Below are 12834 nucleotides of genomic sequence, written 5' to 3'. Positions count from 1 at the left end.
TCTAGTTGAGCATTCAGATGCTACCCAAAAGGCCAGCTGACAGTTTTACTGCAGTCTTGCAGAAGACCTAGTTAAGCTGTGCTTAAACTTCCGGCCCAAAGAAATAAGATAATAAGTGTGTGATGTTTTAAACTACTAAATTTGTGGTAATTTGTTGTTCAACAATAGAAAAATAATGCAAACCCTAAGTTACTACAACATTTATAGGCCAGGGATTTATGAAAGATCCAGGGAAAAATGACCAGAGAGACCAGTGAGGTAGGAGGAAAACCAAGAGACAAGCATTTCCCAAGTTTATCTCCAGCTTCCTCAGAGAAATATGAAACAGAGATAAAGAGCAACAGAAAAGTTGAATCTACTGACCTGCTAGATGCTCAGGGGGAATCACCACTGAAAGGGACATGATAAGCCAGGTGGAGCCACCTTTGTTCCAGCCCTGGGAGTCCTCTGCTTCTGCCCAGGAGAAGGCAGCAGGAGATGTGATTCTGCATGGGAGAATCACAAGAAGCAAGACAGTGTTTAGTTCCTTTTGCTCTATATGGTCATTCAGTAAGAATACTAGTCCTTGCTTTCAAAGATTTATAACTTTGAGAAAGATTTATGTTTTCTTTTTACCAATGATGAATTGTACTGCAGTTTGTTTATTTTTGGCGGGGGGTTGGGGAGGTTCCTTGCAATCTACCCAGCTCATAGGGCATCATCACTGAAAGGGACATAAGAAGCCAGATTGAATCACCTCCATTTCAGCCTCCTTCTGAAGAGAAAGTATTAAAAGGCATTGTAAGTAAATGTCATTCAGCCTTATTACACTCCCTGGAAGGCCCAATCAGTGCCAGAGTTATGCTACTTCATTGTTTATAAGGCTATGAAAGGCTTTTCAGAACTGGCTAATACTTAATACTAATAAAAGTCAGCTCATTTTAATTACTAAGTATCTAACATAACCTATTTTTAAACTTTTCATTGTTACTAGAAATGTTTAGATTGGTTTTAAATTTTTTTTAATCAATACAACCAAATCTAATGAGCATGTATTATGTGTAAGGCTCTGAATGAACCAGGTATAGCTCAGTGAAAGAGACTGCCCAGCTATTTGTACATCTGTCATTTGTATGCAAACTTACACTATTCATAAATCACTGTCACACAACCAAAGACTATGTTATGCTCTAATGTGACTAGCATTCAGCTCTTATCTAGATTTAACTCTGCCCTTGCACCATCAGATTTCCCCCTGGTTTTGTCCATCATCAAGGCTGAGCATAACTAAACAAGTTGTTCCTGTGTTTTGAGTTTGTTCAGTTTAGCAATGTTCATTATTCTCAGCAACATCCATGGCATTGTGAGGCAAAGGGAAGTGTAAGACTAGGTCATGGCATGGAAGAGTTTTCAACTTATTTTATTACAACTTTCCTACTCTCCTTTTATCTGCCTATTCTCACTTGAATGTAAGTGCCTCCCTAGCAGGAACTCCTATTAGTTTTTCATAAATATTCCTTTTAGCACATAATAGGTGTTCAATAAGTATTACTTAATTAGCTACTCTCCAAAATGACTGAGGTGGCTTTCATGAAAATGGAAGTATACATTTAGAATAAACAAATGTAAATATGTAATGTTTAACCCATAGTTTTCAATCAACAATTTCTTTAATAAATTGGGGACAATATCTATTTTTCAAAATGTCCATATTATTATATTTGAAAATTAAATCTAGCCCTGTGCTTTTCACAACTATCAAAAAGAGAGATTGTACAACCTTATTTCCAACAAAAAAGTACTTTATTTCAATCTCTAAAGATTAGCATGAAGTTATCCATTTGTTGGAAAGAATACCACAAAAGATATGATTTCCTTAATGTATTACAACTAGAGATTCATGGTATTTATCACTATGTCCTATTCCTAGTGATATTTATCTTGGTCATTTGTTAAGTTGGTGTTAGCTAGGTCTCTCTATAGGTTTCTTTGTGTAGTTGGCAAATTCCTTTGCCATCTCCCCAGTTAATGTCTAATGGTGATTCTCTATTTTCTTCTACATTTACTTATCAAAATTCTACTGCAAATAAGAGCTATCTCTTCTTCCTCTTGCATTTTTTTATTTATGGAATTATTTATTGATATCGGTAAGAACTCAAGGATATTTTCTTTTATACTGTATATTAAAATACTATTATTTATTATGTTGCTCAGTTTGTTCTAGCTTTCCCATTGGAGGCTACTTCAGGTTGTGCCCTTTGTTGCTTTGACAAGGCACCATTTTTTTTCTTTTTAGCATTTTCTTATTTTCTAACACCAAAAGATGTTGCAGACTCATCTTTTATTTTTCCTTTCTTAACCCTGGAATCAACCACTTCTCTAAGGAGTCCTGGTACCATTTTATTGGAAAATGGTGTTTGGGACCAAAATCTAGACATCAGGTATACTCATTGCTAATGGAGTATTATTGCTTCTGACCTCTCCTCATACACACCAAGGTTATATATGTATGTGTACAAACACGCATACACATACTATTGATCTGATTGTATCTGAGAATTCACCTACTCACTAAAATTTAATAGCAATCCCCAAATCAACACTTGCAGCATTTCCACAGTCATTCTCAGAACACTTGCAGAGGAGGAAGAAGTTGAGTCACCCACAAATGCGTGTTCTCGGCTGAAGTCAAACATGATGTTGCTTCTGCCTTCTTTCAGCTTTCATACTACAAACACATGTCCTTTTGGTGGTCTATTTACTGCTATATTTTTTACATTTTTGTGCTTTTTACTGGTGATTCTGCTTTTTAAAAATGACTCCCAGGTATAATGTGAAAGCGTTATTTAGTGTTTCTAAGCATAAGAAAGCTATGATGTGCCTACGGAGAATGCTTCTACTGGATAAGCTTTGTTCTGGCATGAATTACAGTACTTTTGGTCATGAGGTTAGTATTAAAGAATCAAAAATATGCATCAAATAAGGTATCTTTAAAAAGAAACACACATAAAACAAAGCTACATATTGATCAGTTTATGAAAATAGTGTGAACAGGGGCTCACAGCAACCTAATCCTGCATTTCTTCTGGGAGCAATAGTTTGGTATGCTCTAGCTTAGTCTTTGGATGACTTCACTGATCACAACTACTGTGAATAAAAAGAACAGACTGTATTTCTTTATCTATATAAATATATATTAAAAACAGTGAGTTTATATTGATAGTTGCTTCCAATCCAACACCAGAAGATTCACTTTAGTGTTTCTCCCCTTCCTTATTTATACTTATTGTAACAGTGAAAAGCCCAACTCTCACTATCTGAAATCTATTTATTCAAATTTATTATTTTTATTTTTATTTTTTTCTAATTTTGATATCGTTAATGTACAATTACTTGAACGACATTATGGTTACTAGATTCCCAGTATTATCAAGTCCCCACCACATACCCCATTTCAGCCACTGTCTATCAGCGTAGTAAGATGCTATAGAATCATTACTTGTCTTCTCTGTGTTATACTGCCTTTCCCGTATCCCCCACCATGGCTACATTATGTGTGCTAATCATAATGCCCCTTTTTCCCCCTTATCCCTCCCTACCCACCCATCCTCCCCATTCCCTTTCCCTTTGGTAACTGTTAGTCCATTCTTGGGTTCTGTGAGTCTGCTGCTGTTTTGCTCCTTCAGTTTTTGCTTTGTTCTTATACTCCACAGATGAGTGAAATCATTTGGTACTTGTCTTTCTCCGCCTGGCTTATTTCACTGAGCATAATACCCTCTAGCTCCATCCATGTTGTTGCAAATGGTAGGATCTGTTTTTTTCTTATGGCTGAGTCATATTCCATTGTGAATATGTACCACATCTTCTTTATCCATTCATTTACTGATGGATATTTAGGTTGCTTCCATTTCTTGGCTATTGTAAATAGTGCTGCGATAAACATAGGGGTGCACCTGTCTTTTTCAAACTGGACTACTGCTTTCTTAGGGTAAATTCCTAGAAGTGGAATTCCTGGGTCAAATGGCATTTCTATTTTGAGCTTTTTGAGGAATCTCCAAACTGCTTTCTACAGTAGATGAACTAGTTTACATTCCCACCAGCAGTGTAGGAGGGCTCCCCTTTCTCCACATCCTCGCCAACATTTGTTGTCGTTTGCCTTTTGAATGTTGGCCATCCTAACTGGTGGGAGGTGATATCTCATTGTTGTTTTAAATTGCATTTCTCTGATGATTAGCAATGTGGAGCATCTTTTCATGTGCCTGTTGGCCAACTGAATTTCTTCTTTGGAGAAATGTCTGTTTAGCTCCTCTGCCCATTTTTTAATTGGTTTATTTGCCTTTTCTTTGTGGAGGTGCATCAGCTCTTTATATAATTTGGATGTCAACCGCTTATCAGATATGTCACTTATGAATATATTCTCCCATACTGTAGGATGTCTTTTTGCTCTACTGATGATGTCCTTTGCTGTACACAAGTTTTTTAGTTTGATATAGTCTCACTTGTTCATTTTTGCTTTTGTTTTTCCTTTCCCAGTGAGATATGTTCATGAAGAAGTTGCTCATGTTTATATCCAAGAGATTTTTGCCTATGTTTTTTCTAAGTTTTATGGTTTCATGACTTATATTCAGGTCTTTGATCCATTTTGAGTTTACTTGTGTATACAGGGTTAGACAATAATCCAGTTTCATTCTCTTACATGTAGCTGTCCAGTTTTGCCAACAGCAGCTGTTGAAGAGGCTGTCATTTCCCCATTGTATATCCATGGCTCCTTTATCATATAGTAATTGACCATATATACTTGGGTTTATATCTGGGCCCACTAGACTATTCCATTGGTCTATGGGACTGTTCTTGTGCCAGTAGAAAATTGTCTTGATTACTGTGGCTTTGTAGTAGAGCTTCAAGTCAGGGAGCATAATTCCCCCTGCTTTAGTCTTCCTTCTCAGGATTGCTTAGGCTATTCGGGGTCTTTTGTGGTTCCATATGAATTTTAGAACTAGTTGCTCTAGTTCACTAAAGAATGCTGTTGGTATTCTGATAGGGATTGCATTGAATCTGTAGATTGCTTTGGGCAGCATGGCCATTTTGACAATATTAATTCTTCTCATCCATGAACACAGTATGCATTTCCATGTATTAGTTTCTTCTTTAATTTCTCTCATGAGTATCTTGTAGTTTTCAGAGTATAATATAAGTCTTTCACCACCTTAGTTAGGTTTATTCCTAGGTATTTTATTCTTTTTGATGCAATTGTGAATGGAATTGTTTTCCTGATTTGTCTTTCTGCTAGGTCATTGTTAGTGTATAGATAGGAATGCAAGACACTTCTGTGTATTAATTTTGTATCCCACAACTTTGCTGAATTAAGATATTAGATCTAGTAGTTTTGGAGTGAATTCTTTTGGGTTTCTTATGTTCAATATCATGTCATCTGCAAACAGGGACAGTTGGACTTCTTCCTCACCAATCTGGATGCCTTTTATTTCTTTGTGTTGACTAATTGCTATGGCTAGGACCTCCAGTACTAAGTTGAATAAAAATAGAGAGAGTGGGCATCCTTGCCTTCTTCCCAATCTTAAAGGAAAAGCTTTCAGCTTCTCACTGTTAAGAATAATGCTGGCTGTGGGTTTGTCATATACGGCATTTATTATGTTGAGGTACTTGCCCTCTATACCCATTTTGTTGAGAGTTTTTATCATGAATATATGTTGAATTTTGTCAAATGCTTTTTCAGCATCTATGGAGATGATCATGTGGTTTTTGTCCTTCTTTTTGTGGATGTGGTGAATGATGTTGTTGGATTTTCAGATGTTGTAACATCCTTGCATCCCTGGGAAGAATCCCACTTGATCATGATGGATGATCTTTTTGATGTATTTTTTTATTCTGTTTGGTAATATTTTGTTGAGTCTTTTTGCATCTATGTTTATCAGGGATATTAGTCTGTAATTTTCTTTTTTGGTGGTGGCTTTGCCTGATTTTGGTATAAGAGTGATGTTGACCTTGTAGAATGAGTTTGGGAGTATTCTCTCTTCTTCTACTCTTTGGAAAACTTCAAGGAGGATGAGTATTAGGTCTTCACTAAATGTCTGATAAAATTCAGCAATGAAACCATCTGGTCCAGGGGTTTTGTTCTTAGGTAGTTTTACTGATTACCATTTCAATTTCTTTGCTGGTAATTGGTCTATTCAGATTTTCGGTTTCTTCCTGGGTCAGCCTAGGAAGGTTGTATTTTTCTAGAAAGTTGTCCATTTCTTCTAGGTTATCCAGTTTGCTACCATATAATTTTTCATAGTATTCTCTCATAATTCTTTGTCTTTCTGTGGTGTCTGTAGTGATTTTTCCTTTTTCAATTCTGATTCTGTTTATGTGTGTAGACTCTCTTTTTTTCTTAAAAGTCTGGCTAGCAGTTTATCTATTTTATATTCTCAAAGAATCAGCTCCTACTTTCATTGATTCTTTCTATTGTTTTATTCTTCTCGATTTTATTTATTTCTGCTCTAATCTTTATTATGCCCCACCTTCTACTGACTCTGTGCCTCATTTGTTCTTCCTTTTCTAGTTTCATTAATTGTGAGTTTAGACTGTTCATTTGGGATTGTTCTTCTTTCCTGAGGTAGGCCTGTATTGCAATATATTTCCCTCTTAGCACAGCCTTCGCTGCATCCCACAGATTTTGTGGTGAATTATTGTTGTCATTTGTCTTCATATATTGCTTGATCTCTGTTTTTATTTGGTCATTGATCCATTGATTATTTAGGAACATGTTATTAAGACTCCATGCTTTTGTGGGTTTTTTCATTTTCTTTGTGTAATTTTTTTCTAGTTTCATATCTTTGTGATCTGGGAAGCTGGTTGGTACAATTTCAATCTTTTTAATTTACGAGACTCTTTTTGTGGCCTATTATATGATCTACTCTTGAAAATGTTCCATGTGCACTTGAGAAGAATGTGTAACCTGTTGCTTTTGGGTGGAGTGTTCTGTAGATGTCCATTAGCTCCACCTCTTCTAACACACTGTTCAGTGCCTCTGTGTCCTTACTTATTTTCTGTCTGGTTGATCTGTCCTTTGGAATGAGTGGTGTGTTGAAATCTCCTAAAATGAATGCACTGTATTCTATATCCTCCTTTAATTCTGTTAGTATTTGTTTCACATATGTAGGTGATCCTCTGTTGGGTGCACACATATTTATAACAGTTATTTCCTCTTGTTGGACTGACCCCATTTATCATTATGAAATGTCCTTCTCTGTCTCTTGTTCCTTTCTTTGTTTTGAAGTCTATTTTGTCTGGTACAAGCACTGAAACTCCTTTTTTTTTCTCCGTATTAGTTGCATGAAATATCTTTTTCCATCCCTTCACTTTTAGTCGGTGTATGTCTTTGGGTTTGAAGTGAGTCTCTTATAGGCAGCATATAGATGGGTCTTGTTTTTTAATCCATTCAGTGACTCTATGTCTTTTGATTGGCACATTCAGACCATTTACATTTAGTGTGATTATCGATAGATACATACTTATTGCCATTGTAGGCTTTAGATTCATAGTTACCAAAGGTTCAAAGGTAGTTCCTTTACTATCTAACATTCTAATTTAACTCACTTCATATGCTATTACAAACACAACCTAAAGGTTCTTTTTTTTGTTTTTCATTCTATTTCTTCCTCCTCCATTCTTTGTATGTTATGAATCATATTCTGTACTCTTTGTCTATCCCTTGGGTGACATCTATTTAACCTTAGGAATACTTCCATCTTTAAGAGTCCCTCCAAAATTCACTGTAGAGGAAGTTTGTGGGAGGTAAATTCTCTCAGCTTTTGCTTATCTGAAAATTATTTAATCCCTCCTTCAAATTTAAATGATAACCTTGCTGGGTAGAGTATTCTTGGTTCAAGGCCCTTCTCCTTCATTGCATTAAAAATATTACACCACTCCCTTCTGGCCTGTAATGGTTTCTGTTGAGAAGTCTGATGATAAGCTGATGGGTTTTCCTTTGTATGTGATCTTTTTTCTCTCTGTAGCTTCTTTTAAGTCTGTCTTTATCCTTGATCTCTGCCACTTTAATTATTGTATGTCTTGATGTAGTCTTCCTTGGGTCCCTTGTGTTGGGAGATCTATGCACCTTAATGGCTTGAGAAACTATCTCCTTCCCCAGATTGGATAAGTTTTCAGCAATTAACTCCTCAATGACACTTTCTACCCCTCTTTCTCTCTCTTCTTGTTTTGGTACCTCTGCAATGCAAATATTGTTCCATTTGGATTGGTCACACAGTTCTCTCAATATTCTTTCATTCTTAGAGATTCCTTTTTCCCTCTGTGCCTCAGCTTCTTTGTATTCCTCTTCTCTAATTTCTATTCCATTTACCATCTCTTCTACTACATCTAATCTGCTTTTAAATCCCTCCATTGTATGTTTCATTTCAGATATGGAATTTCTTAATGATTGAATCTCCATCTTAAATTCATTACTGAGTTCTTGAATATTTTTCTGTACCTCCATAAGCATATTTATGATCTTTATTTTGAACTCTTTTTCAGGAAGATAGGTGAGTTCAGTTTCATTTGGTCCTTTTTCTGGGGTTTGTGAGATTTTGGTCTGAACCAGGTTCTTTTGACATTTAATATTTCTATGTGGTGCCCTCACAGCCCAGAAGCTCCAGTTTCCAGAGCTGCTCAGCTCCTAGAGTAAGGTTGGGGGCTGTAGGGGAGCGGAGCTGGGCTTGGGGAAAGGAAAGGTCTGTTCCTGATTTCTGAGGTGCTTGTCCCCAGTATCAGAGCCAGTGGACCAAGCACATAGGTGTAAGCCTCTGTGCTTTGCATCTCTAGCTTCTGTAGGCAGAGCCTCCCTCTGGCTGGCCTGACATCAGCACAGTGACTGCCGATTTGCAAGCCAGCGCCGTCAGGCCAGGAGGAAGGCTCCACAGGCTGCATGTCACAGTGGGGGATCTTGGAGCTGAGTAGCCAGCCAGGGGGATGGAGCACCTGAAGCTCCTCAAAGTTCCCAACCTCCTGGGCAAAGCATGCCCAGTCAACCTTGTCCACTTCTCCCTTCTCCTGCACAGCAAGCTCCATGTAAACCCTCCCTTTAGCAGCCCTCTTGCTGCTAGGAAGCCTCTCAAACCACCTGCCTTTCCTTTGTCCCAGAGCAGCTGGATGTGGATCCCTGTCCTCCACAAATGGCCAGAATCTTAGTCTCACAAGCACTCTGCCTGTCCCAGCTCCCCAATCTCCAGAGCACCACACAATGTAGGTTTCTGCTCGCAAAGCAGATCTCCAGGGCTAGGTGTTCAGCAGTCCCAGGCTTCCAACCCCCTCCCTGCTCCATTTCTCTTCCTCCTGCTGGTGAGCTGGGGTGTGGGAAGGTCTTGGGTCCCACCAGATCAAGGCTTTGGTACATTATCCTGTTTCGTGAGGTCTGCTCTGTTTGTGAGGCTGTATGCAGTCTGGTTCAGCCTTCTTTTCTTTTGCTGCTTTAGAGTTTGTGTATTAACTATATTTTCATATAATTTGTGGTTTTGGGAGGAGTTCTTTGTCTCACCTCTAACACCGCCATATTGAATCTAATCACTCCCTGGTTTTTTTAGATTTATTTATTTTTTAATTCTAGTATATACATCTAAATTCTAATATTTATAATGTGTGCATAAAATACATGCTTTACTAACCCAATCCTGTTAGAAACACTTTTACTAATTAGATTACAGCATTTATGTACATTTTTAAAATTTGTGTTCAACTATATAATATCCAGTTAAGAATTTGTTTCCCACAGTAATTTTGGTTAGTTGTTTTCTTCTTTACTCTCTTCAAAATGGTTATATTATTTATTTATAATATAGTTAGGTTTATTTTTTAGTTTGTATTCTATTTTGGCTCCTTCTCCCCAACCTCCTCATTTGTTTTAATTGTATATTGTTATATTGAGGATATATAAATATTACTAAAATCCCCGAAGTCAGGGATGCACAAAAAGATATACCCATGTAAGTGTCATTAATGATATATTTTAATTCAACTGATGCTGTGTTATTCACAAGTATGAATTTAACCCTAGAACTCAGGTTTGCTGCACACAGTTCTATGTAACTATAGGTTTTCATAGAGGCGGAATGTAAAAATTACAAAGTAAAAGAATCAAATCCTATTATTTTAATTGTAGACAATTCAAGTGAAGTCAGCTTCTTTTAAAACTATTCTAACCATATAAGTAAAATAGCAAGATATACTGAGTAGAGTGTAGAGTGTAGAGTGACTATTTTTAAAGTAGACTATTAATTCTTGGTTTCTCTTAATAATTTGGAGAAAATATAGTATCATCTATATAAATATATGTTTCAATATGCATTAACATACAGCATTTTAGAGCTTTCATATTTACTTCCAGTAACTGGCTAATACATGAGGTTTCTAAAAGTATTACTTAGGTTAGCAAAACCTGTGCAGTAAAATAATTCAAGGTGTTTCTTCTCATAGATTATATGAACGGACATCCTAGCACCAATCCTATGAAAGTTCTAACAGTATACAGTAGTCAAGATAGCCAGCAGATTTGAGAATATAAATAGGTTAATTCCACAGCTGCTCTATCCAAGATAGCAGTCACTACTTATATGTGGCTACTGAAATTGAAATTAGCTAAAATAAAAAGACTGTATTTGACAAGGCAAACATTTCCATCATTGCAGAAATTTCTACTGGACAGTGCTAATTCTACACTATAAGTTCCATGAGGCTACTGGCTATTTTCCCTGTGCCAGCATGGTGCCTTAACACATAGTAGCTACTCAAAACATATTTTGAAAGCAATGAATAAATGGAATATAGTATCAGGAACAAGATATGGCAACACATAGCAAGAGATATTTATTACATATTTTTATGATATAAAACACAGGGAATAATTTGCATATCCAATAAAATGTAGGAATAAAAGTAGTAATATACTCTTATGAGTATTATAAAACCATTAAAAAGGGTAATTAGAAAAAAATTAATGGCTTGGAAAGATACTCTTGTTCTATAGTTAAGTGAAATAACCCATAGTAACATTTCAATGGGAAATAGTTTTCAAACTATAAATATCAAGAGTTAGAGTGAAATCTAGTTAACACACTGTCAATTTGTACTTTCTAAAGTTTTTATAGTGTATTTTATTTTGTCATAAGATTATTGTTTTTTAAAGTTCATACATTTAACCTCTAAAGCCTAGACACAGTACCGATTCCTAAAGAAATTCACAAAATATTATTTACCAAAAATAATTATGCAATTTCCATTTCATCATAAAGACTAAAGATTTCTGTATAAGAATGTTCAAAACTTATTCCTAATTAAAAATGAAGACAGAAGAATGTATGAGAATAGTAAAATGTAGTCTAATTATCACAGAAGAAAATAAGACAAAGGCATTAAAACATGCTTTGGAACAATATTAAATCTATGGCACACTTGTCATGTACTCTGACTTATGGGTTAAGTGAGAAAAATAAGCTAAAAATTACACAGACAATATGATCTTGAATTTTTAGAACTTTTATAACATAGAAGCAATAGACAACTTTTAGGCAGTTAAACACATAGATCCAGAGAAATAGATAATTAACTGCTAATAATAGATTTTTCTGAGTGCTGGAATGACAATTTTTCTTCATACCTTTTTGGAGTTTAAAAATATTGACAGCTAAGTCTCATTTTGTTTTATAAACAAAAAAATAAAAGGTTATATCAAAAAAATTAAAAATCCCCAAATTCTAAATTATCTGGAGAAATTCTAAATTATCTGCTTCCTCCAAGTTCCTACAGATCCATAAGGAATGAGAGCCAGACAGAGGGTGTGATTTGGGGACCAGAATTGAACAGGCCTTTCAAAGCCCTTGACTAACACTGCATGACTCAATGGTGTTTAACTCCACACACTCACCTTAGCTCAGCACTAGAGAACTGGGACATTGACTTTCACTGTTCAGGGTTACCTTATATGGACTTAACTACTGGCTGGCCATGTTGTTCATATGTTCTACTTCTCAACTGAAAAGTCCAGTTTCCACTCCTTTAGTCTCCTCTCACGGTGCCTCATCCAGCACTGGATATAGCTTTTACAAAAAAAGGACATTAGAAAGTTCAACAGGATATTTTCCCTTTAATAGAAAGTGTATAGTTTTCCTCCCCAGCAGGCATTCATTTCATTGGAAAGGTGAAATTAATAGTTGAAGAATGAAACTACTCCTAGGAGAAAAGACATATTTTGAGTAATTGAGAAAAGTCTTGAGACAAAGCTAGTGAGAGGATTTTTTACCCATCCAAAGTCATCATAGCTAAAGTTTTTGTTTCTTTTAAAGAGGCCAGCATCAGTAAGGTATATTTGTAATGGAAGACAATCACAACTACAGTAATTTCAGAACTTCACAGAGAGATGGAATGGTAACTAGGAATGGAAATATTTCAAACAATGGTGATACAGTTTGATAGAACTTTGTAATATAGCAGAAAATTTTAACTTTACAAGTTAAATTAGACATCAATCAATCACAGGTAGAAAGACTGAAAATGTTGTCAATATTATACCAGTTCTTACATATGAACATGACAAGGGCAGACCAGATCAGAATGAAAACAAGCACATGATGTCGAGGCAGGTGGTCTAGTGATTAAGGACACAGACGCTGATGTTTGATAGCAAGCATCAAAACCTCACCTCTGCCATCACCAGCTCCCTCTCCACAGTCACTTAAACTTTCCATACCTCATACCTGCTGTAAAATGAGGATAATAACAATACTTACCACATATAGCTCTTCAGAGAATAAAAGTATACCACACAGTTGTTTAATAAGTACTAGTTGATTTGGATTGTGAGAT

At 36.0% G+C, this 12834-nt stretch overlaps 1 protein-coding gene across 3 annotated transcripts in view; it reads right to left on the bottom strand.

Moving 5' to 3' along the window:
• The window catches only part of COX7B2 (cytochrome c oxidase subunit 7B2), a 139516-nt gene that overhangs the window by 86314 nt on the left and 40368 nt on the right, over positions 1-12834 (bottom strand). For all 3 annotated transcript variants that reach the window (XM_073236296.1, XM_073236297.1, XM_036998790.2), the window contains exon 2: positions 364-485. The gene's annotated coding sequence lies outside the window, so the exon portion shown is untranslated. The remainder of the gene's footprint in view (positions 1-363; positions 486-12834) is intronic.

The sequence above is a fragment of the Manis javanica genome, chromosome 5 (assembly GCF_040802235.1).
Source record: "Manis javanica isolate MJ-LG chromosome 5, MJ_LKY, whole genome shotgun sequence".
In the NCBI taxonomy this organism is placed as follows: Eukaryota; Metazoa; Chordata; class Mammalia; order Pholidota; family Manidae; genus Manis; species Manis javanica.
The sequence above is the reverse complement of the archived record's forward strand: the minus strand, read 5'-3'. Positions and strand labels throughout refer to the sequence as shown.